The sequence below is a fragment of the Cherax quadricarinatus genome, chromosome 46 (assembly GCF_038502225.1).
Source record: "Cherax quadricarinatus isolate ZL_2023a chromosome 46, ASM3850222v1, whole genome shotgun sequence".
In the NCBI taxonomy this organism is placed as follows: domain Eukaryota; kingdom Metazoa; phylum Arthropoda; class Malacostraca; order Decapoda; family Parastacidae; genus Cherax; species Cherax quadricarinatus.
This window is the reverse complement of record NC_091337.1, coordinates 1,328,294-1,354,127: the sequence shown is the minus strand read 5'-3', so window position 1 is coordinate 1,354,127 and position 25,834 is coordinate 1,328,294. Positions and strand designations below refer to the sequence as shown.

Below are 25,834 nucleotides of genomic sequence, written 5' to 3'. Positions count from 1 at the left end.
TAAAACTAAATATTTATTCTCGTACGCTCGTTCCTTGGCCCCACACACACAGAATGGAGCCAGGGAACAAGCATAAAACTTATATTTATTCTTCTACGCTCGCTCCTTGGTCCCACACATGGAATGGGGCCAGGGAGCAAGCATTAAACTAATATTCTGCTCCTTGGCCTGACACAGCTGGAATAGAGCCAGGAAGCAAGCATACAGCTAATATTTATTCTGTTACCCTCGCTTCTTGGCCTCTTACAACTGGAATGGGACCAGAGAGCAAGTTTGAAACTATTTTTCTCCAAGGAAGACAGTGTAGGAAGACAGTGTAGGAAGACAGCGTAGGAAGACAGCATAGGAAGACAGTGTAGGAAGACAGCGTAGGAAGACAGCGTAGGAAGACAGTGTAGGAAGACAGCGTAGGAAGACAGTGTAGGAAGACAGTGTAGGAAGACAGTGTAGGAAGACAGCGTAGGAAGACAGTGTAGGAAGACAGCGTAGGAAGACAGTGTAGGAAGACAGCGTAGGAAGACAGTGTAGGAAGACATTGTAGGAAGACAGTGTAGGAAGACAGTGTAGGAAGACAGCGTAGGAAGACAGTGTAGGAAGACAGCGTAGGAAGACAGTGTAGGAAGACAGTGTAGGAAGACAGTGTAGGAAGACAGCGTAGGAAGACAGCGTAGGAAGACAGTGTAGGAAGACAGTGTAGGAAGACAGCGTAGGAAGACAGTGTAGGAAGACAGTGTAGGAAGACAGCGTAGGAAGACAGCGTAGGAAGACAGTGTAGGAAGACAGTGTAGGAAGACAGTTGTGATGAATGGTTTGAAAAACCGACAAGTTGAAGATTGAGACACTTATGCAGCATATGGGAATCTTTATTCAGGAAACGTTTCGCCACACAGTGGCTTCATCAGTCCAATACAAAGAGGAAGGCGTAAGGAGAGGAGGAGTATGAGGTAATCAGTCCCTCAGCCTGGAGTCGATGTGTTCAGTCCATCAATCTTGTAGAATGTACAGCATAGGGCCGTAGACGTGGCTTATATACTGCATAAGTGTCTCAATCTTCAACTTGTCGGTTTTTCAAACCATTCATCACAACTGTCAGACACTGCAGCATCATGGGATCTTGTTACAAAGAATTCTTCAACACTTGTTCAACGTTTGGACGAAGACCTACTTCGACTAGTGGATGGTACCACTATGACCCCGCCTCCGCCTGCTTCACCTCACCTCACTACAGTATATAAGCCACGTCTACGGCCCTATGCTGTACATTCTACAAGATTGATGGACTGAACACATCGACTCCAGGCTGAGGGACTGATTACCTCATACTCCTCCTCTCCTTACGCCTTCCTCTTTGTATTGGACTGATGAAGCCACTGTGTGGCGAAACGTTTCAGGAAGGCAGTGTAGGGAGGAAGACAGTGTAAGGAGGAAATGCAACACTTTTGTTATAGTGGGAGGGAGGTCGTGTGGGTGTGTCTTAAACAGAGCCAGCAGCATAGAGGAAGGGAGGAAGGAAGGAAGGAAGAAAGAAAGAAAGAAAGAAAGAAAGAAAGAAAGAAAGAAAGAAAGAAAGAAAGAAAGAAAGGAAGGAAGGGAGGAAGGGAGGAGGGGAGGAAGGGAAGAAGGGAGGGAGGGCAAACAGAGCTAGCAGCACGGGGGGAAGAAGGGAACACAAAGCCAGCATCATGGAGGAAGGAAGGAAGGGAGGAAGGGAGGAAGGAAGGAAGGAAGGAAGGAAGGAAGGAAGGAAGGAAGGAAGGAAGGAAGGAAGGAAGGAAGGAAGGAAGGAGGGAAGGAAGGAAGGAAGGAAGGGCAGACAGAGCTAGCAGCACGGAGGCAGAGAACACAGAGCCAGCAGCAACATACACTGGCTGGCCCTCGCAGGGGGGGATGGTCGCATGTGTAGGTATGTTATAAGTGCTGATGACCTGCTTACTAAGCGCGATGTTGCTGCTTCTGCTGCTGCGTCTGCTGCTGTTGCTTTTTGTTGCTGCTGCGTCTGCTGTTGTTGTTTTTGTTGCTGTTCCTTCTGCTATTGTTGTTTTTTGTTGCTGCTGCTGCCATCACGCATCAACGAACGCTCTTCGCTCGTATAATAACTCACATAACAACAGGGAAACTCTACGCCCGTAGGTATCATAAAGGACCTGAGAATAAGATGTAATCAGATTTGATCTGAGGAAAGGGAGGGTAGCTCCAATTACCCGGGTCAAAATTCCTGTCCCCCGTGGATTAAACAACTGCCTAACTTATTTTGTTAGTATGGAAAAACACAATAATTCATTTATGGTATTTTACTGGTAAGACGTTTCGTCCGTTAGGGACTTGATCAAGTCACTGGTGGGCGAAACGTCTCCTTAATAAAATACCAAAAACCGCATGTTATATCTCCTTAATATACCTGTGTATTATACCAGTGATATACCATAAGCTTTCAGGGAGGAAGACTGGTCATGGGATTTATTCAGTAAAGTCATGGAACATTTACCGGCATATACTGTCATTATTACATCACTTTGTACCAGTCTCGGTCTCGTGGTTTCGGAGAATGACAACTCAGAAGAGTTTAGTTATCCGAGGCCATATTTGCTCAATTATATGCCTGGTGATAACGTGGCTAGGGCCCAGACACAGGTATTTACACCAGTTCAGCACCAACGCTCGGTCAGTGGTCTCCCTAAAGTAGATGCAGGCCCCACAGCTAGCATAACATGAGGCACTGTTATGACTATCTAAGCAGAGAGAGGCCCTGTAGCAAGCATAAGACACTGATATGACTGTCTAAGCAGATAGAAGCTCCACAGCAAGCCTTGATTCAGTTTAAGCAGCCGCCATGCGTGTCATACATTGTTCATGAGGTATCCTGCTAACCAGGAAGAATGTTCTCTAGCAAGATGTGTTGTCTTGTGGGTGCAGGTGGAACAACACTCTCATGCAACACTGTTATCTCCCAGAGAAATACAAGCAACACTTGTACACCAAACTGGCCTCTCACATGTAATTATAATGTACGGCTCGTCCACGTTACATGAGGCAAACACACACACACACACACACACACACACACACACACACAATCTGGAGAGTGATGTAGTGGAGGCAGCAGCCATTCATAGCTTTAAGAAGAGATATGATAAAGCTCATGGAGCACGGAGAGAGTGGACCTAGTAGCGACCAGTGAAGAGGCGGGGTCAGGAGCTGTGAATCGACTCCTGTAACCACAAATAATTGAGTGTACACACACGCACACACACTCATACATGAAGCACAAAAAAATCCACTAAATTATATTACATTATACCAATGACCCACATTGTAAATGACAAAATATTATATATATATATATATACATATATATATATATATATATATATATATATATATATATATATATATATATATATATATATATATATATATATATATATATACACACACACACACACACAAATACTGATTTCTGGCTGAAGGAGACTCGAACCTATGAACCTTGTAACAAGGTACGCAGTGCTAAACCAATCTCACCACACTGGACAATACCTTGGCGTGCAGCTTGCGTTACACGTTGATCCATGCAGGGGATGAGATGAAAAGCTGTAAGCCTCCTCCCTGAAAGCTGGCTGCCTTGGATCAACGTGTAGCGCAAGCTGCACGCCAAGGTATTGTCCAGTGTGGGTAGATTGGTACAGCACTGCGTACCTTGTTCCAAGGTTCGTAGGTTCGAGACTCCTTCAGCCAGAGATCAGTGTTTGTGTATATTTCGCCTGCTCTTGCGAATTCCTTGCATATATATATATATATATATATATATATATATATATATATATATATATATATATATATATATATATATATATATATATATATATATATATATATATATATATATATATATATATATATATATATATATATATATATATATATATAGTCTCTTGCAGGTAAGTACTGCGTGTGGCAGGGGAGTAAATACCCGGGAGGGGGGGAGGCAAGGGGTCTACCTGCCCCCCTTCTCTATAATTACCAACCAAACAGTGAAGGCAACTAATGTATTTTCTTCTTTGTGTCAGGCTGTCCTGGTGGAAACCCTGGGAGGGGCTGCCCTGGTGGGAACCCTGGGAGGGGCTGTTCTGGTAGGAACCCTGGGAGGGGCTGTCCTGGTGGAAACCCTGGGAGGGGCTGTCCTGGTGGAAACCCTGGGAGGGGCTGTCCTGGTGGAAACCCTGGGAAGGGCTGCCCTGGTGGGAACCCTGGGAGGGGCTGTTCTGGTAGGAACCCTGGGAGGGGCTATTCTGGTAGGAACCCTGGGAGGGGCTGTCCTGGTGGAAACCCTGGGAGGGGCTGCCCTGGTGGAAACCCTGGGAGGGGCTGCCCTGGTGGGAACCCTGGGAGAAGCTGTTCTGGTAGGAACCCTGGGAGGGGCTGTCCTGGTGGAAACCCTGTGAGGGGCTGTCCTGGTGGAAACCCTGGGAGGGGCTGTCCTGGTGGAAACCCTGGGAAGGGCTGTCCTGGTGGAAACCCTGGGAGGGGCTGCCCTGGTGGGAACCCTGGGAGGGGCTGTTCTGGTAGGAACCCTGGGAGGGGCTGTCCTGGTGGAAACCCTGGGAGGGGCTGCCCTGGTGGGAACCCTGGGAGGGGATGCCCTGGTGGGAACCCTGAGAGGGGCCGCCCTGGTGGGAACCCTGAGAGGGGCTGCCCTAGTGGGAACCCTGGGAGGGGCTGCCCTGGTGGGAACCCTGGGAGGGGCTGCCCTGGTGGGAACCCTGGGAGGGGCTGTCCTGGTGGGAACCCTGGGAGGGGCTGCCCTGGTGGAAACCTTGGGAGGGGCTGCCCTGGTGGAAACCCTGGGAGGGGCTGCCCTGGTGGAAACCCTGGGAGGGGCTGTCCTGGTAGGAACCCTGGGAGGGGCTGTCCTGGTAGGAACCCTGGGAGGGGCTGTCCTGGTAGGAACCCTGGGAGGGGCTGTCCTGGTGGAAACCCTGGGAGGGGTTGCCCTGGTAGGAACCCTGGGAGGGGTTGCCCTGGTAGGAACCCTGGGAGGGGCTGTCCTGGTGGAAACCCTGGGAGGGGTTGCAATGGTAGGAACCCTGGGAGGGGCTGTCCTAGTAGGACCCTGGGAGGGGCTGTCCTGGTGGAAACCCTGGGAGGGGTTGCCCTAGTAGGAACCCTGGGAGGGGCTGTCCTGGTAGGAACCCTGGGAGGGGCTGTCCTGGTGGAAACCCTGGGAGGGGTTGCCCTGGTAGGAACCCTAGGAGGGGCTGTCCTGGTGGAAATCCTGGGAGGGGCTGTCCTGGTAGGAACCCTGGGAGGGGCAGCCCTGGTAGGAACCCTGGGAGGGGCAGCCCTGGTAGGAACCCTGGGAGGGGTTGTCCTGGTAGGAACCCTGTGAGGGGCTACCCTGGTAGGAACCCTGGGAGGGGCTGTCCTAGTGGAAACCCTGGGAGGGGCTGCCCTGGCAGGAACCCTGGGAGGGGCTGCCCTGGTAGGAACCCTGGGAGGGGCTGTCCTGGTAGGAACCCTGGGAGGGGCTGTCCTGTAGAAACCCTGGGAGGGGCTGTCCTGGTAGGAACCCTGGGAGGGGCTGCCCTGGTAGGAACCCTGGGAGGGGCTGTCCTGATAGGAACCCTGGGAGAGGCTGCCCTGGTAGGAACCCTGGGAGGGACTGTCCTGATAGGAACCCTGGGACGGGCTGCCCTGGTAGGAACCCTGGGAGGGGCTGCCCTGGTAGGAACCCTGGGAGGGGCTGTCCTGGTAGGAACCCTGGGAGGGGCTGCCCTGGTAGGAACCCTGGGAGGGGCTGTCCTGGTAGGAACCCTTGGAGGGGCTGCCCTGGTAGGAACGCTGGGAGGGGCTGCCCTGGTAGGAACCCTGGGAGGCGCTGCCCTGGTAAGAACCCTAGGAGAGGCTGTCCTGGTGGAAACCCTGGGAGGGGCAGCCCTGGTAGGAACCCTGGGAGGGGCTGCCCTGGTAGGAACGCTGGGAGGGGCTGCCCTGGTAGGAACCCTGGGGGGGCTGCCCTGGTAGGAACCCTGGGAGAGACTGTCCTGGTGGAAACCCTGGGAGGGGCTGCCCTGGTAGGAACCCTGGGAGGGGTGCCCTGGTAGGAACCCTGGGAGGGGCTGTCCTGGTAGGAACCCTGGGAGGGGCTGTCCTGGTAGGAACCCTGGGAGGGGCTGTCCTGGTAGGAGCCCTGGGAGGGGCTGTCCTGGTAGGAACCCTGGGAGGGGCTGTCCTGGTAGGAACCCTGGGAGGGGCTGTCCTGGTAGGAAACCTGGGAGGGGCTGCCCTGGTAGGAATCCTGGGAGGGGCTGCCCTGGTAGGAACCCTGGGAGGCGCTGTCCTGGTAGGAACCCTGGGAGGGGCTGCCCTGGTAGGAACCCGGGAGGGGCTGCCCTGGTAGGAACCCTGGGAGGGGCTGCCTGGTAGGAACCCTGGGAGGGGCTGTTCTGGTGGAAACCCTGGGAGGGGCTGCCCTGGTAGGAACCCTGGGAGGGGCTGCCTGGTAGGAACCCAGGGAGGGGCTGCCCTGGTAGGAGCCCTGGGAGGGGCTGCCCTGGTAGGAACCCTGGGAGGGGCTGCCCTGGTAGGGACCCTGGGAGGGGCTGCCCTGGTAGGAACCCTGGGAGGGGCTGCCCTGGTAGAAACCCTGGGAGGGGCTGCCCTGGTAGGAACCCTGGGAGGGGCTGCCCTGGTAGGAACTCTGGGAGGGGCTGCCATGGTGGGAACCCTGGGACGGGCTGCCCTGGTAGAAACCCTGGGACGGGCTGCCCTGGTAGGAACCCTGGGAGGGGCTGCCCTGGTAGGAACCCTGGGAGGGGCTGCCCTGGTAGGAACCCTGGGAGGGGCTGCCCTGGTAGGAACCCTGGGAGGGGCTGCCCTTGTAGGAACCCTGGGAGGGGCTGTCCTGGTGGAAACCCTGAGAGGGGCTGCCCTGGTAGGATCCCTGGGAGGGGCTGCCTTGGTAGGAACCCTGGGAGGGGCTGCCCTTGTAGGAACCCTGGGAGGGGCTGTCCTGGTGGAAACCCTGAGAGGGGCTGCCCTGGTAGGATCCCTGGGAGGGGCTGCCTTGGTAGGAACCCTAGGAGGGGCTGCCCTGGTGGGAACCCTGGGAAGGGCTGCCCTGGTGGGAACCCCGAGAGGGGCTGTCCTGGTGGAAACCCAGGGAGGGGCTGCCCTGGTGGAAACCCTGGGAGGGGCTGTCCTGGTGGAAACCCTGAGAGGGGCTGCCCTGGTAGGATCCCTGGGAAGGGCTGCCTTGGTAGGAACCCTAGGAGGGGCTGCCCTGGTGGGAACCCTGGGAAGGGCTGCCCTGGTGGGAACCCCGAGAGGGGCTGTCCTGGTGGAAACCCAGGGAGGGGCTGCCCTGGTGGAAACCCTGGGAGGGGCTGCCATGATGGGAACCCTGGGAGGAGCTGCCCTAGTGGTAACCCTGGGAGGGGCTGCCCTGGTGGGAACCCTGGGAGGGGCTGCCTTGCTGGAAACCCTGGGAGGGGCTGTGCTGGTGGGAACCCTGGGTGGGGCTGCCCTGACGGGAACCCTGGGTGGGGCTGCCCTGGTGGGAACACTGGGTGGGGCTGCCCTGGTGGGAACACTGGGTAGGGCTGCCCTGGTGGGAACCCTGGGAGGGGCTGCCTTGGTGGAAACCCTGGGAGGGGCTGTGCTGGTGGGAACCCTGGGTGGGGCTGCCCTGACGGGAACCCTGGGTGGGGCTGCCCTGGTGGGAACACTGGGTGGGGCTGCCCTGGTGGGAACCCTGGGAGGGGCTGCCATGGTGGTAACCCTGGGCGGGGGTTTGCTGGTGGGTACCCCGGGTGGGGGCTGCCCTGGTGGGAACCCTGGGAGGGGCTGCCTTGCTGGAAACCCTGGGAGGGGCTGTGCTGGTGGGAACCCTGGGTGGGGCTGCCCTGACGGGAACCCTGGGTGGGGCTGCCCTGGTGGGAACACTGGGTGGGGCTGCCCTGGTGGGAACACTGGGTAGGGCTGCCCTGGTGGGAACCCTGGGAGGGGCTGCCTTGGTGGAAACCCTGGGAGGGGCTGTGCTGGTGGGAACCCTGGGTGGGGCTGCCCTGACGGGAACCCTGGGTGGGGCTGCCCTGGTGGGAACACTGGGTGGGGCTGCCCTGGTGGGAACCCTGGGAGGGGCTGCCTTGGTGGAAACCCTGGGAGGGGCTGTGCTGGTGGGAACCCTGGGAGGGGGCTGCCCTGGTGGGAACCCTGGGAGGGGCTGCCTTGCTGGAAACCCTGGGAGGGGCTGTGCTGGTGGGAACCCTGGGTGGGGCTGCCCTGACGGGAACCCTGGGTGGGGCTGCCCTGGTGGGAACACTGGGTGGGGCTGCCCTGGTGGGAACACTGGGTAGGGCTGCCCTGGTGGGAACCCTGGGAGGGGCTGCCTTGGTGGAAACCCTGGGAGGGGCTGTGCTGGTGGGAACCCTGGGTGGGGCTGCCCTGACGGGAACCCTGGGTGGGGCTGCCCTGGTGGGAACACTGGGTGGGGCTGCCCTGGTGGGAACCCTGGGAGGGGCTGCCTTGGTGGAAACCCTGGGAGGGGCTGTGCTGGTGGGAACCCTGGGTGGGGCTGCCCTGGTGGGAACACTGGGTGGGGCTGCCCTGGTGGGAACACTGGGTGGGGCTGCCCTGGTGGGAACACTGGGTGGGGCTGCCCTGGTGGGAACACTGGGTGGGGCTGCCCTGGTGGGAACACTGGGTGGGGCTGCCCTGGTGGGAACACTGGGTGGGGCCGCCCTGGTGGGAACACTGGGTGGGGCTGCCCTGGTGGGAACACTGGGTGGGGCTGCCCTGGTGGGAACACTGGGTGGGGCCGCCCTGGTGGGAACACTGGGTGGGGCTGCCCTGGTGGGAACACTGGGTGGGGCTGCCCTGGTGGGAACACTGGGTGGGGCTGCCCTGGTGGGAACCCTGGGAGGGGCTGCCTTGGTGGAAACCCTGGGTGGGGCTGTGCTGGTGGGAACCCTGGGTGGGGCTGCCCTGACGGGAACCCTGGGTGGGGCTGCCCTGGTGGGAACACTGGGTGGGGCTGCCCTGGTGGGAACCCTGGGAGGGGCTGCCTTGGTGGAAACCCTGGGAGGGGCTGTGCTGGTGGGAACACTGGGTGGGGCTGCCCTGGTGGGAACACTGGGTGGGGCTGCCCTGGTGGGAACACTGGGTGGGGCTGCCCTGGTGGGAACACTGGGTGGGGCTGCCCTGGTGGGAACACTGGGTGGGGCTGCCCTGGTGGGAACACTGGGTGGGGCTGCCCTGGTGGGAACACTGGGTGGGGCCGCCCTTCGCTATATATTCACTGACAGTTTACAGTGTCTTGGCTACAGAACAGTTTCAACACAGTCTTGGCTATATACTGGAGCCTTCATGGGAGGGGGAGCAGATACGGAGCTCTTGATTCATGGAATAGGAGCTACCTTTCACCTTCCTTGGATCAAACCTAATGATCTCTCCTCAGGCGCTGTATGACCCCCAAGAGTTTAGCGCTTTTCCTTGAATATCGTGATAACTTCTGTGAGTGAGGAGAGAGCCTTCTGCTTTGCTAACCTTGTTTTAACAAGCTGATAATTGCAGATAGTATCCCATCAAAATAGTATTATTCGTAACTTCCTCCATCAATACAGTAATAATCCTCCATCATGACTGTGATTGTCCTCCATCAACAGTAGTAGCAGTTATCCATCAAGATAGATTAGGTGAGGTCCAAAAAGTGTTATGCTATATTCTTTCTCAGAGAGAGAGAGAGAGAGAGAGAGAGAGAGAGAGAGAGAGAGAGAGATGGAGGGGTGGTGTTAGCATACCAGGGTGAGTGATCTCACAGGTGAGGCCTACACAACCACCGCCTACCACCTGGATCCCTCCTAGCATGAATACCAGAACCTAGCAAGCGTCTGCACCTGTCACTTGTATCTACCTCACCACACCTGTCACTCGTACCTCCCTCACTACACCTGTCACTCGTACCTCCCTCACTACACCTGTCACTCGTACCTCCCTCACTACACCTGTCACTCGTACCTCCCTCACTACACCTGTCACTCCCACCTCCCTCACCACACCTGTCACTCGTACCTCCCTCACTACACCTGTCACTCGTACCTCCCTCACTACACCTGTCACTCCCACCTCCCTCACCACACCTGTCACTCGTACCTCCCTCACTACACCTGTCACTCGTACCTCCCTCACCACACCTGTCACTCGTACCTCCCTCACTACACCTGTCACTCCCACCTCCCTCACCACACCTGTCACTCGTACCTCCCTCACTACACCTGTCACTCGTACCTCCCTCACCACACCTGTCACTCGTACCTCCCTCACCACACCTGTCACTCGTACCTCCCTCACTACACCTGTCACTCCCACCTCCCTCACCACACCTGTCACTCGTACCTCCCTCACTACACCTGTCACTCGTACCTCCCTCACCACACCTGTCACTCGTACCTCCCTCACTACACCTGTCACTCGTACCTCCCTCACTACACCTGTCACTCGTACCTCCCTCACCACACCTGTCACTCGTACCTCCCTCACCACACCTGTCACTCGTACCTCCCTCACCACACCTGTCACTCGTACCTCCCTCACCACACCTGTCACTCGTACCTCCCTCACCACACCTGTCACTCGTACCTCCCTCACTACACCTGTCACTCGTACCTCCCTCACCACACCTGTCACTCGTACCTCCCTCACCACACCTGTCACTCGTACCTCCTCACTACACCTGTCACTCGTACCTCCCTCACCACATCTGTCATTCGTACTTCCCTCACCACACCTGTCACTCGTACCTCCCTCACTACACCTGTCACTCGTACCTCCCTCACCACACCTGTCACTCGTACCTCCCTCACCACACCTGTCACTCGTACTTCCCTCACCACACCTGTCACTCGTACCTCCCTCACTACACCTGTCACTCGTACCTCCCTCACCACACCTGTCACTCGTACATCCCTCACCACACCTGTCACTCCCACCTCCCTCACCACACCTGTCACTCGTACCTCCCTCACTACACCTGTCACTCGTACCTCCCTCACCACACCTGTCACTCGTACCTCCCTCACCGTATATCCTCCAACCAAATGTAATTAAACTTTGATACCTATGCCTATGATGGGTCAGCAGGCCTACCATGGGTCAGCAGTGTTCCTCAATTCTCATGTTCCTGTGTGGTTAATATCCATTAGTGTGTCAGACAGTAGCGAGTGATTACCCGAGTCACACACAAGCTTCCAGTAGTCCTTAAACTGAAGGATCAAGGCGGATGTAGGATCTTAAGAAAGCTTCATGTGATCATAGGGGAGAGCATCAGGAAGCTGGGACAAAGGCTGTATATCCGCCTAATAAATACTGTCACTTTCCTGCTGGGTGATAACACTGTAATGACACGTATTCACTCCTTATCTCAGTTATACTTAATTTACTTCCCAATTTACATAACGACATTCCTCAACCAGCTCCTGGGATGCTGGGATCTTATGTAAGATATTAGCAACCAGCTCTTGAGAGACCGGGATCTTATGTAAGATATTAACAACCAGCTCCTGGGATGCTGGGATCTTATGTAAGTTACTAACAACCAGCTCCTGGGATGCTGGTATCTAATGTTAAATATTAACAACCAGCTTCAGAGATGGATTCATCCTAGGGTGAATAATACACCCTATATGCTGTTTACTAACAATCTAGCCTCACTATTGTGCAATTATGAACGTGTACGTGACGTACATTGCAATTAGACGCAGGTAAACACCGCAGGTACATACCGCAAGGGACAGGTGACATTTTTCTACCGCCATGTTGAACAAGCAACGTGGAGAGTGAACATGTTTGGTCATATACAGGTGTCGTAAAGAACGTGGATTCCCCGTATACAAGTGACCTCCAGACTAGTACTTCTTCATTTCACGATGCTCTGCAATGGCAGGATTGTTGACTAATATGGTGAGAAGGCGCAATACGCAAACCTTTTTTTTAAAGACATTGTAACGTTTCGCTTGGTTAGGTTAGGTAAGATTCGTCAGAAAACAGGACAAGTGTTTTCTGACGCGGGACTCAGTCATATGATGACCCGCCACTGGATCATTTGGTCAGCTGACTGAGACCTTCCACTGGTTTACCATTACACCCCTTTAAAAGTTAAGTTATATTTCGCTTGGTGACACCCTCAAGTCTATAACGACACCCTCAAGTCTATAACTAAAACTAAAGACCTGTCACCAGAGGTAAGGTATATCAATGGTATGTCAACAAATATATTAATAATAAATAATAAGAGATTTACAGCATTTTACTGAGAAGATGTTCCGTCCACCGGAATTAAAAAGGTCCCTAGTGGACGAAAATTTTTCTTAATAAAAATGCCGTAAGCCAAATATTGTATCTTACTAAGATAGCAAGAATAACGTTATCTTTAAATTGTGCACATAACACCATCTTTATTTTTTTTAGTCAACTTCCTTCGTGGAGAGTTAAAGTTTGTCTCATTCCATCGAGACCTGACCTAAACCTGTCTAGGGATAATCACTGTTTACCTGACTTACCTTCCTATACACCGAAACATTATCAGGCAGCCAGCTTGAACAAAATGCGAATTCTAAGGTCGTGTGATACCCTGAACCATAGTGCTAAAGGGTTCAGTTTGAGTCCCGATCTTGTCAATGGGAATCGGTGAGGCTCCTTACACTAAACCTGTCAAGAGAGACCTAGGTGTTACTATATTGTTGTGGATCTCATCCTGGGGGAGGAAGATTAATAAGATATATGTTGCAATAGCTGCGTATGCTTTATTGTCGAAAAGTTTCGCCTGTTCAGTAGGCTTATAAGTCGAATACTGAGACGACTTAAATAGTGGAAACAGTAAAGGGTGATCAGTCCCTCAAGTCTTAAAGAAAAGGTGATTGTGAGGGGGATCAGTCCCTCAGTCTTGAAGAGGAGGTAATTTTAAGGTGATCAGTCTCTCAGCCTTGAAAAAGAGGTACTTTTGAGTTATCAGTCCCTTAGCCTTGGTATGAGTGGGTGTGGGTGGGTGTGAGTTAGACGTGATTAGCTTGTGCTACTAGGTCAGATGTCATGCTCCTTCTTTCAGTGGATGTGATCTGACTAGGTAGGTCATTGGTCTACGCCAGGGGGTGACATGGACCTGCCTTGGATGGGCCAGTAGGCCTGCTGCAGTGTTCCTTCTTTCTTATGTTCTTATGTATGTGTTCTGCTCCATAGTCTCGGGTAGGATATCTTTGATATAGCTCGAGTTTCGAATTGTAGTTGACATAGGACAACAGTTCTTAGGCTATACATTTAATTGTATATAAAACATCACCCCAGTAAAGCACAACCATGTCTGTCTGAAGCCCCTTGATCGTGACTCACTAGAAAAGTGGTAGTGAAAGACAGGAGGAGGAGGAAGTTTTTCAGATTAACCTCGAGGGTTAATAGTCCCGGATAACCCACGAAAATAAATCAGTGTGGCCTAATAAATGTCTTCCATTTAGTGTAGGACCTTCTTACCCAGGATGCGACCCATAACAGCTGAGTAACACCCAGGTACCTACTTACAGCTAGGTAAATAGGAACAGTATTAGCCCCGGGTCTTTTCCTTTCTCTGTAATCCTTTCCTCCCCCCACCTCTATTCTTCAACTATCCCCCACTTCCCCCCTCACCTCTTGTGGGTCCTTACCTGAGAGTATCCTTGCTTGCTTGGGACTTACCCATATGTCTCGCCTCGCCTAGAACCAAACCCGGATCCTTCAGTTGCGCTCAGAACTCGCTAACAGCTATGCCTGCAGTGCAGCACCATAAAAGTTTAGTATCAGTGGAGACTCTCAGTCCCTTCAGCGCTGTTTACTGTCTCTTATGAACGCATTACAAACTACAACTCTGCTGTTTATTACTGGTTGATTAGTGTATTGTTTCTGTTAATTTATTAGTCAGGGAACCCCCCATATGATGCAGTGTCTTACATTATAATCAGTACGACGGTTCACTAAGAACATCTCTCAACCGTGTCAGTGTTGAAATAGTTGTATCCTTTAGAGAACAGTGTTATTATAGACAGAGTTAGTGTATGTACTCACCTAATTGTGGTTACAGGGGTCGAGATTCAGCTCCTGGTAGAGCACTTGACTGGACTCACCGCTGGAGTGCAGGGGGTCACTAGAATCACGATGGCTATATGCTCAGCTGAGGTTCAATATTTCTGATACATGCTAAGGACCTCTCGGGTCCCCTCCCTCATCCATCACATCTACTCCCCTCCCTCACCCATCACATCTGTCTAACAATGCATACATCTTCATAACTGGTATTTGTGGTGGTGGCGGTGCCTGACTGGTGACTAGTGACTGGTGACTAGTGACTGGTGACTAATGAATGGTGACAGCGGCGGCGGTGAAACAAACATTCCTGGGGAGAGAGCCGCTACGCATCCTATCACTTTTTTTTTTATCATGATGCTGCCCAGCCCTTCCCCAAGATTTATCTCGCCCCTGGTCCACACCTGGTCCACACCTGGTCCACACAACCCTCACTTCCGGCTCCTCTTCCCCCCCCCACCAGTGGCCAATTACTTGGCCAGGGGCTTCTTGTTCACTGAAAGTTCGTAGTGCTTGCACCGTTACACTTTCTATGTCAGCATAGTTTAAGGACCACATAGGGGGTCAAGAGCTAGTGTGTGTTTTGCGCCACCATTGAAAGCCTCCTGTGTGAAGTCTATCGTCGATGTAAGCGCAATTCTACGATCACGTGAGGACAGTAGCCAGCAGCAAGACGACATAAACAATCCTCCAACCTTCCACCATCTACCTAATTCTTCACCAAGTCGCTAAAGTGATAATATTTTTCATAGAGACATTTGCGAGTGTTGAGACATTTCTTTTGTGTTCCAGTGATTTTTCTTAGTGACATTCAGTGACTCTCGATTAGACTCAGTGTTTATTATATACTGTTTGCAATAATTTTTTTCCCTTCTTAATTCAGTGTTAATTTCCGTGCATTAATACATGTCTGTTGTGTTGTGTTTCTTTTTTTTATACACTTGAAGTACCTAGTGTTTTTCCTTTGTTGTGTGTGCAACATATAAGCAGTATAAAACTTGTGTTACACTTCACAATCACCTTGTGTTCATAGTGTTGCAGTGAAGTAATTCAGTAATTTATTACCTTGTATTCTGCATCACAACTCAGTGTTGTCTGTTATATTTTTATCCCAGCATTTGTGTATTCTTGTTTTGTTCTCTGTGTGTTGAACATTCTTGTGTTCATATTTTTTTCATGTAGCCAGTGTCTAATTTGTCTTATTTCCACAGACAATAGTGCCATTATTTTGTGCAAGCAAGAGACTATTTTTCAAATTTTTCACACATCAAGTTTCATTGCAAGAAAATTCTAGTTTTGTGTTTATGTTGATGTGTTCTGCATCACTGTAAGTGTTCACACTTTTTTTGTTCTGTTTTAGCACCTATTATTTTTCATGTTTCATTGAACAAATTCACTCTTAGTGCAATTTTTAAGTTCTTCTTTTAAAGTAAATTGTTCTTTTGCTTGTTCAGTGTTGCTTAAGCTGCAGTTAAGAGTTAGTGTTCACTCAGTTCATTCCTTGCTAATATTTTTTTTTAATCTTGTAAACTGTATTTTCTTGTGTGTGTATTTTGTTTTATTATTGCACATTGACTCATTTTGCAATAATTCTTGTGCAAACATTGTGTTACAATTTAAAATTTTTCTTGCAGAAATTTTGTGTATTGTTGTGCAATAATCTTGATTAGCAATTGTTATTTACAATATTGCTACAGTTTATTTCAGTGCAGTTTCATATGCTATGTTCTGTGCATAATATTTTATTCTTTCTGTTCCATTTTATTTTATTTCAGTGAATTGTATCCCAGTTTGTTTTATTTTGCACAAGCTTTATTGAGTCCACTTTATCATTTATTGTTGAATTTCCCTATTACATTGAGAGTAAAGACAACTCACTGTGCCATTCATTCAGTTTACAGTAAAATTTGAGCAAATTAGATTTGAGTAAAGTACAAGTTCTCTTGATTTTCAAAGTGTTGTTTATTCAGTTGAGTATTTTCTTGTGTGAGTTTCCTTGCTTTCGGTGTGTCCTGTCAATTTTTTATTACTTATGCAGAATAGTTAAGCATTTTCTTCCCATTTAAGCTTATTGTGACACTCTCTCTATTTTTCTTGCCTTTATATCCTTGAGTAAGTTCACTGAGAAGATGTCCCAGTCACTTTTGAACGTTCACTTAATGCATCATGCCAGTCAAAGTCAATATGAATCAGTCCACAGTACCAATATTCCCTTACTGACTGAAAGACAATACCTAGCCCTTGAGCAATGTGTTTGTTCTCACAGCTTGTATCTGAGATTTGTTAAAGTGCTGCGAAATGTGAAGTTCAGATTAAGTTCCTATAGATCCGTGAATTACTTATTAACATAGCCGAGCGGTCAAGCACTAGCAATATTGTCACTCCTGTCTGGACTCCAGCCACAATATCGTGCACGCAGGATAGTGCTGAGACTACTATCCTTGCGATGGCAACTTGTTCAAGTACTCGTTCCTTCCCAGGGGACGCTTTGAGAAGAACTTTACTTGCAACGAGTTATGCCATCTCTTGCTGATGCCACAAGCTGTTGCAGAAAGACGTTTCTGTGGCTAGTGTGCTCACTTGAGTGTTGTTGTCCCTTGTGTTCCAGATTGTGATCCCATCCTAGTTGACAGCAATTCGTGCAATGTAAGAAGTTATTTCTCGAGTAACTTTCATATGTTGTTAACTTTTGTAAGTGAAGTACTCAGTTGAATATCAGCATTGTTGGCCGTGTTCATTTTTTTCCCCTGTGCTTGCAGTGAGAGATAGTAGATTCCTTCTCCCTTGTTCATATTGCGTGTTATAGCGTTATTTTTTTCAACCGGGGAGAGTCATCCACTCCACCGAGTTTGTTCATTCCTCCAGCAAGAAAGAACCGATCCCTTGTGTTCTGGTGATTACATTCCTGCTCCAGGAAGATCTTATTCTGACTGTGTAGCCACCAGCACCCATTAGTGACTCTGTAATGAGGCAAGAATTACTGTATCGAACAGTCGAGTTGAGTACTCCTAGCAGAAGAGTTAGTAATTCCACAGTCACTAGTGAATGTAGCTGTATCTTTTGTAGATACTTGTTCAGATCGTCCATGTAGCTGTATCTTTTGTAGATACTCGTTCAGATCTCCCTCAGTCAAGGCATGTTAGCCATTGCAGAGGAATTTGATCCTCCCAGAGATGATAACCATTCTGCATATGTAAACCTCACCCTCGCAGAACTGGGTTTAAATGTACATAGTCTGTATAACTAGATGTCCGAGATGAAGTAAACTGTCAACTGTTTGTTATTAACTGATTAGCTTTTCAGAATTTTTTATTTCGTATTTACGTTCCCTCCTTATTCTGAGAATTTGACAGTAATGATCTGAGTGCGCACCAGATGCCTTTGCTGTTAATTTCACCTTGTATATATATATATATATATATATTTATTCTTCCTCAGAATCCGTAGAGTGCATGAATACAGATCGATCGATCAATCCATCCATATTGTACAATGATTTGTTCTTATAAGTCGTAATGCATTACGTTAAAAGTGATTACGTTAAAAGTGATTACGTTAACACCCATTATGTAAAACTCATTATGTTAACATCCATTATGATACCATCCATTAGTTCTAAGTTATATATGTCTGTTATTGTATAGAATCAGCCCAGAACCACCTGCCTGTTCATCCTATAGTATAGTAGTGTATGTCGAGATGACATACGTAACATGACCGAGCTGTCAGCATAGTTGCTGATCCCCCTTATATGTGTTGTATAGCGTATCATAGTACCATCCATGTGCTTTATATAGAAGATCCCTTTTAGGCCGAGTGACTGTTTGTGTGACGTCACAGGATGCGCATGTGTACGTTCGTACCTCTGCCTCCCTCTCAGTCGGCGTGTAGACATAGGCAGGATAAGGCAGGCTGGGCTCCATCTCCCATTACCACAGTCTGACAATATAGCGTTACCATCCAACAAGTGTGTCTACCTTCAACCCTCAAATCTCCTTTAAGAACCCCTACAACATCTAGGCTGCACTCCATGTCTGGTCTTCTCGTTCCCTCAACACTCTTGCAGTGTGTGTGTGTGTGTGTGTGTGTGTGTGTGTGTGTGTGTGTGTGTGTGTGTGTGTGTGTGTGTGTGTGTGTGTGTGTGTGTGTGTGTGTGTGTGTGCGTGTGTGTGCGCGTGTGTGTGCGCGTGTGTGTGCGCGTGTGTGTGTGCGCCTGTGTGTGTGCGCGTGTGTGCGTGCGCGTGTGTGTGTGCGCGTGTGTGTGTGCGCGTGTGTGTGTGCGCGTGTGTGTGTGCGCGTGTGTGTGTGTGCGTGTGTGTGTGTGAGAGTGTGCGTGTGTGTACTATTTATGTAAGCAACTTCACAAAAAAAAATTAACGCTTGCATTATATGATAACAGTTTTGCCATCTTGATGTAAATGTTATCTTTGACGAGGTCCTCTACCACACCCTAGCTAACACCTATCTCACTCCTACCTACCCACCACACCCGGCTCTACCTCACTCCTATCTACCCACCACACCCGGCTCTACCTCACTCTACCTACCCACCAGGTTCAAACTCAGTGACTCCGACCAGTTTCCTAAACACTGACATTTCACTTGCAAAAATGTCAGGCTTATACAGCTCCTGCGTGCACGTCTTCCAGAGTCCCGCTACAATGGTGGGTCTTGGACTTGCATGAGCCCACTTGACGTGGCCCGTTGCACTAAACGCCATGGCTTATATTTGTTATTGGCTCTGGCTATCATCACCCCGCAGCCCGCTCTCAGATCACGCCCCGTACATTGAAAAGGAAATATTACAGAAATAAGAACCAGTAAGAAACACATAGATAAAAATAAGTGTATGGTGACTGTAATAGTCGTAAGATTTCCTGTCATCTTGTATATTCGTGAGATAGAAAAGATCAACAGTCCTGACAAGAGTACAAACCTTTCTGAAGTCTAAGGTTTGACACTGCTATGACAGGAGGGTAATGCCTTCCTTGATGCCAGGTGTTACACCTGCTTGTTTAACGGGGATGTCATGATCAAGAATAGCTTTAATTTAGATATCCTCTCCTTATTTAGTGGTAAACATGAAGCTGGTAATGGTATGTATAGCTGCATGTTCCAGTAGTTTACCTCATCGTCATAGTTCTGGTATTTTTTCCCAGTACTAGCCTATAAAACCAAACACCAGCACATAGAAGAGAAAAAGCTTACACCGACGTCTCAGTCCAGGTGATTCCTATTTATAAAGCTGGGGATAAATCCTTACCATCGAATTACTGCCCAAGCAGTCTAATTTCAATAGCAAATACAATCATGCACAATAATGCACATAATTTGATTAATGTGTCGCAACACGGATGCACAATTATCAAGACTATTAAAGAAAATGGCAGCAGGTTTTATTGGAGGAAATAGCTCTCATGGCTCGCGGTGGGTGGGGCCCATAGTCGGGCCCATGACCAGTCTCCGGGAGTAGACTTTCGGAACTCATCAAAGGTATATCAAAAGGAAGCTATGACTTACTAATAGGCAACAAAGATTTTGCATAAATAGGATGAAATCAGATTAGGGACTAGACACGAGAGGTGTCACACAGGGATGAGTTATTACCTCTTGACGAGGGAATAATAAACATGAGTAAATTCAGTGACGACACAAAAACAGGACGACAAATAAATTCAGAGGAAGACACTGCCGAACTTAATGACAGAGGACAGCTAACGTTGTTGACATAGAAGTGGCAGATGCAATTCAGTGTAGGAAATTGGAATTTTAACGTTTGAAAAACGCTAAGTCCTTGGGTCATACAAAAATAAACATACAAACACAAACACACACAAACAAAAACACATACAAGCACACACACAAGCGCACATACACACACACACACACACACACACACACATGTTCACGACTCTGTGCTCCACGATGTGCACATATGCAACCGGTCATGTGGATGACCATGTCAATATCAAAGTAATGTGCACCTTCACACACGCACACACCCGTGTACACTGATTGACAGGTCCAACCAAACAATGTCACACATAAAAAATGAAATTCCCGGAATCGATTTTATAAGCGTCACTCTCCCAACATCATTTATACCATTCCATGTACATCATTCCATGTACACCACACCATGTATAACACACAACATGTACACCACACCATGTACACCACTCCATTTACATCCCTCCATATACACTCTTCCATGCACACCGCTACATGTACACCATTCCATGTACACCATGCTATGTGCAGGATATTTATGTATTGTTCCAGCCATAATATCCTAACCTTATGTTCTCTGCTAGCTAATAACCAAAGTATCTAGTAAGTGCTAAAAGTATTCACTGTTTGCTATTTGATCCTGTTATTAGATTAAGGTTATTATTATTATTATTATTATTATTATTATTATTATTGGTTACATATAAATGAAAGTTGATAATTCGTTGAGTTGTTGTTAGTGTTGCAGCAGAGTAGTGATGAACCAGGACCTAAGTGAAGCTTTGTTGTATTAATTATTATGTTTATTATTTTATTAATTACTATGAATTTACCTGTGGATTTAAGGTGATACCTTATACCAGACCTCACTATGTACACCTTACACTATGTACACCTCATACTATGTACACCTCATACTATGTACACCTCATACTATGTACACCTCACACTATGTACACCTCACACTATGTACACCTCACACTACACCTCACACTACACCTCACACTATGTACACCTAACACTACGTACACCTCACACTATGTACACCTTACACTATGTACACCTCACACTACACCTCACACTATGTACACCTCACACTATGTACACCTCACACTATGTACACCTCACACTATGTACACCTCACACTATGTACACCTCACACTATGTACACCTCACACTATGTACACCTCACACTATGTACACCACAAACTAATTCCGTGTACACTACACATCAATTTCATCACACGGCTATATTCTTAGTACACACACACACACACACACACACACACACACACACACACACACACACACACACACACACACACACACACACACACACACACACACACACACACACACACACACACACACACACACACACACACACACACACACACACACACACACACACACACACACACACACACACACACACACCTTCCACAACATATTACAAAGCAGATGGCAAAAAATCACACATGCTTCTACTGTACTAATCATTGCTCAGCTACTCATGGCTAGATAAGGGTATCCCACACTTAGACAAGAAAACAGCAATGGCTATGAGACTGTATATTTCGACTCGGCACAATATACACTAGAGAGAGGAGATCAACGTATGTAGGGTTAACAAGTCAGTTGTAAAGATAAATACAGCACAACAGTTGTTCTTTCTCTGCTAACGAGGACTCCAGCTGGAGTCGAAATATACAGTCTCCTTTCCACTGCTGTTTTCTTGTCTCCATGAGTAATTCCCTTCAGCATGGACTCTTGCTCATCACACTTCATCATAGTCTGATGAAGCTACCACTTGTGAGGTCGTGGCTCTGCAACCAAATTATACTAGGCTTAAGAGGCACGTAAGTTCCCCTGTCTTCTAATAACATGTTCATTTTTCCACTATAATCTACACTGTCTATAATTACTATCACATTTACTCTGTTTCGTAAGGTGAAGTCCAGGATCTTTCCTTAATTCATCGTGTAACTTAAATCTTTGAGAACAATTGTGTTGTAGAGGTCTGAGCACAGCTCAGATTTTGCCTTACCAAACAAAGGAAATACTATAGTAATTATGGATAGGGCAGATTATACTTGAAAAATGAACATGTTATTAAAAGACGGGGGAATTTAGGTGCCTCTTACATAACTGATAATCTTCGTCAAAAATTAATACTGTTCGTACCAAAACAAACGTACAATTCCGCGACTTATACGAAGGTATTTTATACCATTTTAAATCATTTTCAGCATAAAGAACTGTACTGAAATTAGCAGCGATTTAAGCACATTATACATAGGTTTAATTTGGCCTGTCTTGGAGTATGCAGCGCCAGCATGGAGCCCGCACGTGATCACGCATATAAAGAAAAAGAAGATGAAACAGTTGGAGGTAGTGGAGCCTACAGAACACTAAAGGTCATTCAGCGCTAAATGTCGTGAAATTATAACGTAATCACCGCAATGTATATTCACCTAGATTACATTTTTTATGTAGATTTGATAACGCTCAAGCCTGAGCGAAACGTCGTCTAAAGTACTGACTTACTCTGCATTACATGTCTTTTTACTCACATTTTCTCACTACAACACATGCACTAAATACATGTAAACTATCAGTTGTTAAACCAATATACAGAAAATTATAACAGGTTAATAATGCCAAATAATAAACCATACTGGAAGCTTCCCTATAACTCGTGGAGTTAACTACAGTCACCCCAGTGTTAACTACAGTCACCCCAGTGATAACTACAGTCACCCCAGTGATAACTACAGTCACCCCAGTGTTAACTACAGTCACCCCAGTGTTAACTACAGTCACCCCAGTGATAACTACAGTCACCCCAGTGATAACTACAGTCACCCCAGTGATAACTACAGTCACCCCAGTGTTAACTACAGTCACCCCAGTGTTAACTACAGTCACCCCAGTGATAACTACAGTCACCCCAGTGATAACTACAGTCACCCCAGTGTTAACTACAGTCACCCCAGTGATAACTACAGTCACCCCAGTGTTAACTACAGTCACCCCAGTGATAACTACAGTCACCCCAGTGATAACTACAGTCACCCCAGTGTTAACTACAGTCACCCCAGTGTTAACTACAGTCACCCCAGTGATAACTACAGTCACCCCAGTGATAACTACAGTCACCCCAGTGATAACTACAGTCACCCCAGTGATAACTACAGTCACCCCAGTGATAACTACAGTCACCCCAGTGATAACTACAGTCACCCCAGTGTTAACTACAGTCACCCCAGTGATAACTACAGTCACCCCAGTGATAACTACAGTCACCCCAGTGATAACTACAGTCACCCCAGTGTTAACTACAGTCACCCTAGTGTTAACTACAGTCACCCCAGTGTTAACTACAGTCACCCCAGTGTTAACTACAGTCACCCCAGTGTTAACTACAGTCACCCCAGTGTTAACTACAGTCACCCCAGTGATAACTACAGTCACCCCAGTGATAACTACAGTCACCCCAGTGTTAACTACAGTCACCCCAGTGTTAACTACAGTCACCCCAGTGATAACTACAGTCACCCCAGTGATAACTACAGTCACCCCAGTGATAACTACAGTCACCCCAGTGATAACTACAGTCACCCCAGTGTTAACTACAGTCACCCCAGTGATAACTACAGTCACCCCAGTAATAACTACAGTCACCCCAGTGATAACTACAGTCACCCCAGTGTTAACTACAGTCACCCCAGTGTTAACTACAGTCACCCCAGTGTTAACTACAGTCACCCCAGTGTTAACTACAGTCACCCCAGTGTTAACTACAGTCACCCCAGTGTTAACTACAGTCACCCCAGTGATAACTACAGTCACCCCAGTGATAACTACAGTCACCCCAGTGTTAACTACAGTCACCCCAGTGTTAACTACAGTCACCCCAGTGTTAACTACAGTCACCCGAGTGATAACTACAGTCACCCCAGTGATAACTACAGTCACTCCAGTGATAACTACAGTCACCCCAGTGTTAACTACAGTCACCCCAGTGTTAACTACAGTCACCCCAGTGTTAACTACAGTCACCCCAGTGATAACTAGTCACTCCATTGATAACTACAGTCACCCCAGTGTTAACTACAGTCACCCCAGTGATAACTACAGTCACCCCAGTGATAACTACAGTCACCCCAGTGTTAACTACAGTCACCCCAGTGATAACTACAGTCACCCCAGTGATAACTACAGTCACCCCAGTGATAACTAGTCACTCCATTGATAACTACAGTCACCCCAGTGTTAACTACAGTCACCCCAGTGATAACTACAGTCACCCCAGTGATAACTACAGTCACCCCAGTGTTAACTACAGTCACCCCAGTGATAACTACAGTCACCCCAGTGATAACTACAGTCACCCCAGTGATAACTACAGTCACCCCAGTGATAACTACAGTCACCCCAGTGATAACTACAGTCACTCCAGTGATAACTACAGTCACTCCAGTGATAACTACAGTCACCCCAGTGATAACTACAGTCACCCCAGTGATAACTACAGTCACCCCAGTGATAACTACAGTCACCCCAGTGATAACTACAGTCACCCCAGTGATAACTACAGTCACCCCAGTGATAACTACAGTCACCCCAGTGATAACTACAGTCACCCCAGTGACAACTACAGTCACCCCAGTGATAACTACAGTCACCCCAGTGATAACTACAGTCACCCCAGTGTTAACTACAGTCACCCCAGTGATAACTACAGTCAGCCCAGTGATAACTACAGTCACCCCAGTGATAACTACAGTCACTCCAGTGATAACTACAGTCACTCCAGTGATAACTACAGTCACCCCAGTGATAACTACAGTCACTCCAGTGATAACTACAGTCACCCCAGTGATAACTACAGTCACTCCAGTGATAACTAGTCACCCCAGTGATAACTACAGTAACCCCAGTGATAACTACAGTCACCCCAGTGATAACTACAGTCACCCCAGTGATAACTACAGTCACCCCAGTGAAAACTACAGCCACCCCAGTGATAACTACAACAACCCCAGTGATAACTACAGTCACCCCAGTGATAACTACAGTCACCCCAGTGATAACTACAGTCACACCAGTGATAACTACAGTCACCCCAGTGATAACTACAGTCACCCCAGTGATAACTACAGTCACCCCAGTGATAACTACAGTCACCCCAGTGATAACTACAGTCACCCCAGTGTTAACTACAGTCACCCCAGTGATAACTACAGTCAGCCCAGTGATAACTACAGTCACCCCAGTGATAACTAGTCATCCCTGTGATAACTACAGTCACCCCAGTGATAACTACAGTCACCCCAGTGATAACTAGTCACCCCAGTGATAACTACAGTCAGTCCAGTGATAACTACAGTCACCCCAGTGATAACTACAGTCACCCCAGTGATAACTACAGTCACTCCAGTGATAACTACAGTCACCCCAGTGATAACTAGTCACCCCAGTGATAACTACAGTCACTCCAGTGATAACTACAGTCACCCCAGTGATAACTACAGTCACCCCAGTGATAACTACAGTCACTCCAGTGATAACTACAGTCACCCCAGTGATAACTAGTCACCCCAGTGATAACTACAGTCACTCCAGTGATAACTACAGTCACTCCAGTGATAACTACAGTCACCCCAGTGATAACTACAGTCACCCCAGTGATAACTACAGTCACCCCAGTGATAACTAGTCACCCCAGTGATAACTACAGTCACCCCAGTGTTAACTACAGTCACCCCAGTGTTAACTACAGTCACCCCAGTGATAACTACAGTCACTCCAGTGATAACTACAGTCACTCCAGTGTTAACTACAGTCACTCCAGTGATAACTACAGTCACCCCAGTGTTAACTACAGTCACCCCAGTGATAACTACAGTCACTCCAGTGATAACTACAGTCACTCCAGTGATAACTACAGTCACCCCAGTGATAACTAGTCACCCCAGTGATAACTACAGTCACCCCA

General features: G+C 48.5%; 1 protein-coding gene across 4 annotated transcripts in view; it reads right to left on the bottom strand.

Moving 5' to 3' along the window:
* LOC128696639 (tetratricopeptide repeat protein 28) overlaps positions 1–25,834 on the bottom strand; it is a 476,495-nt gene that overhangs the window by 261,608 nt on the left and 189,053 nt on the right. The gene's annotated exons all lie outside the window — the stretch shown is intronic.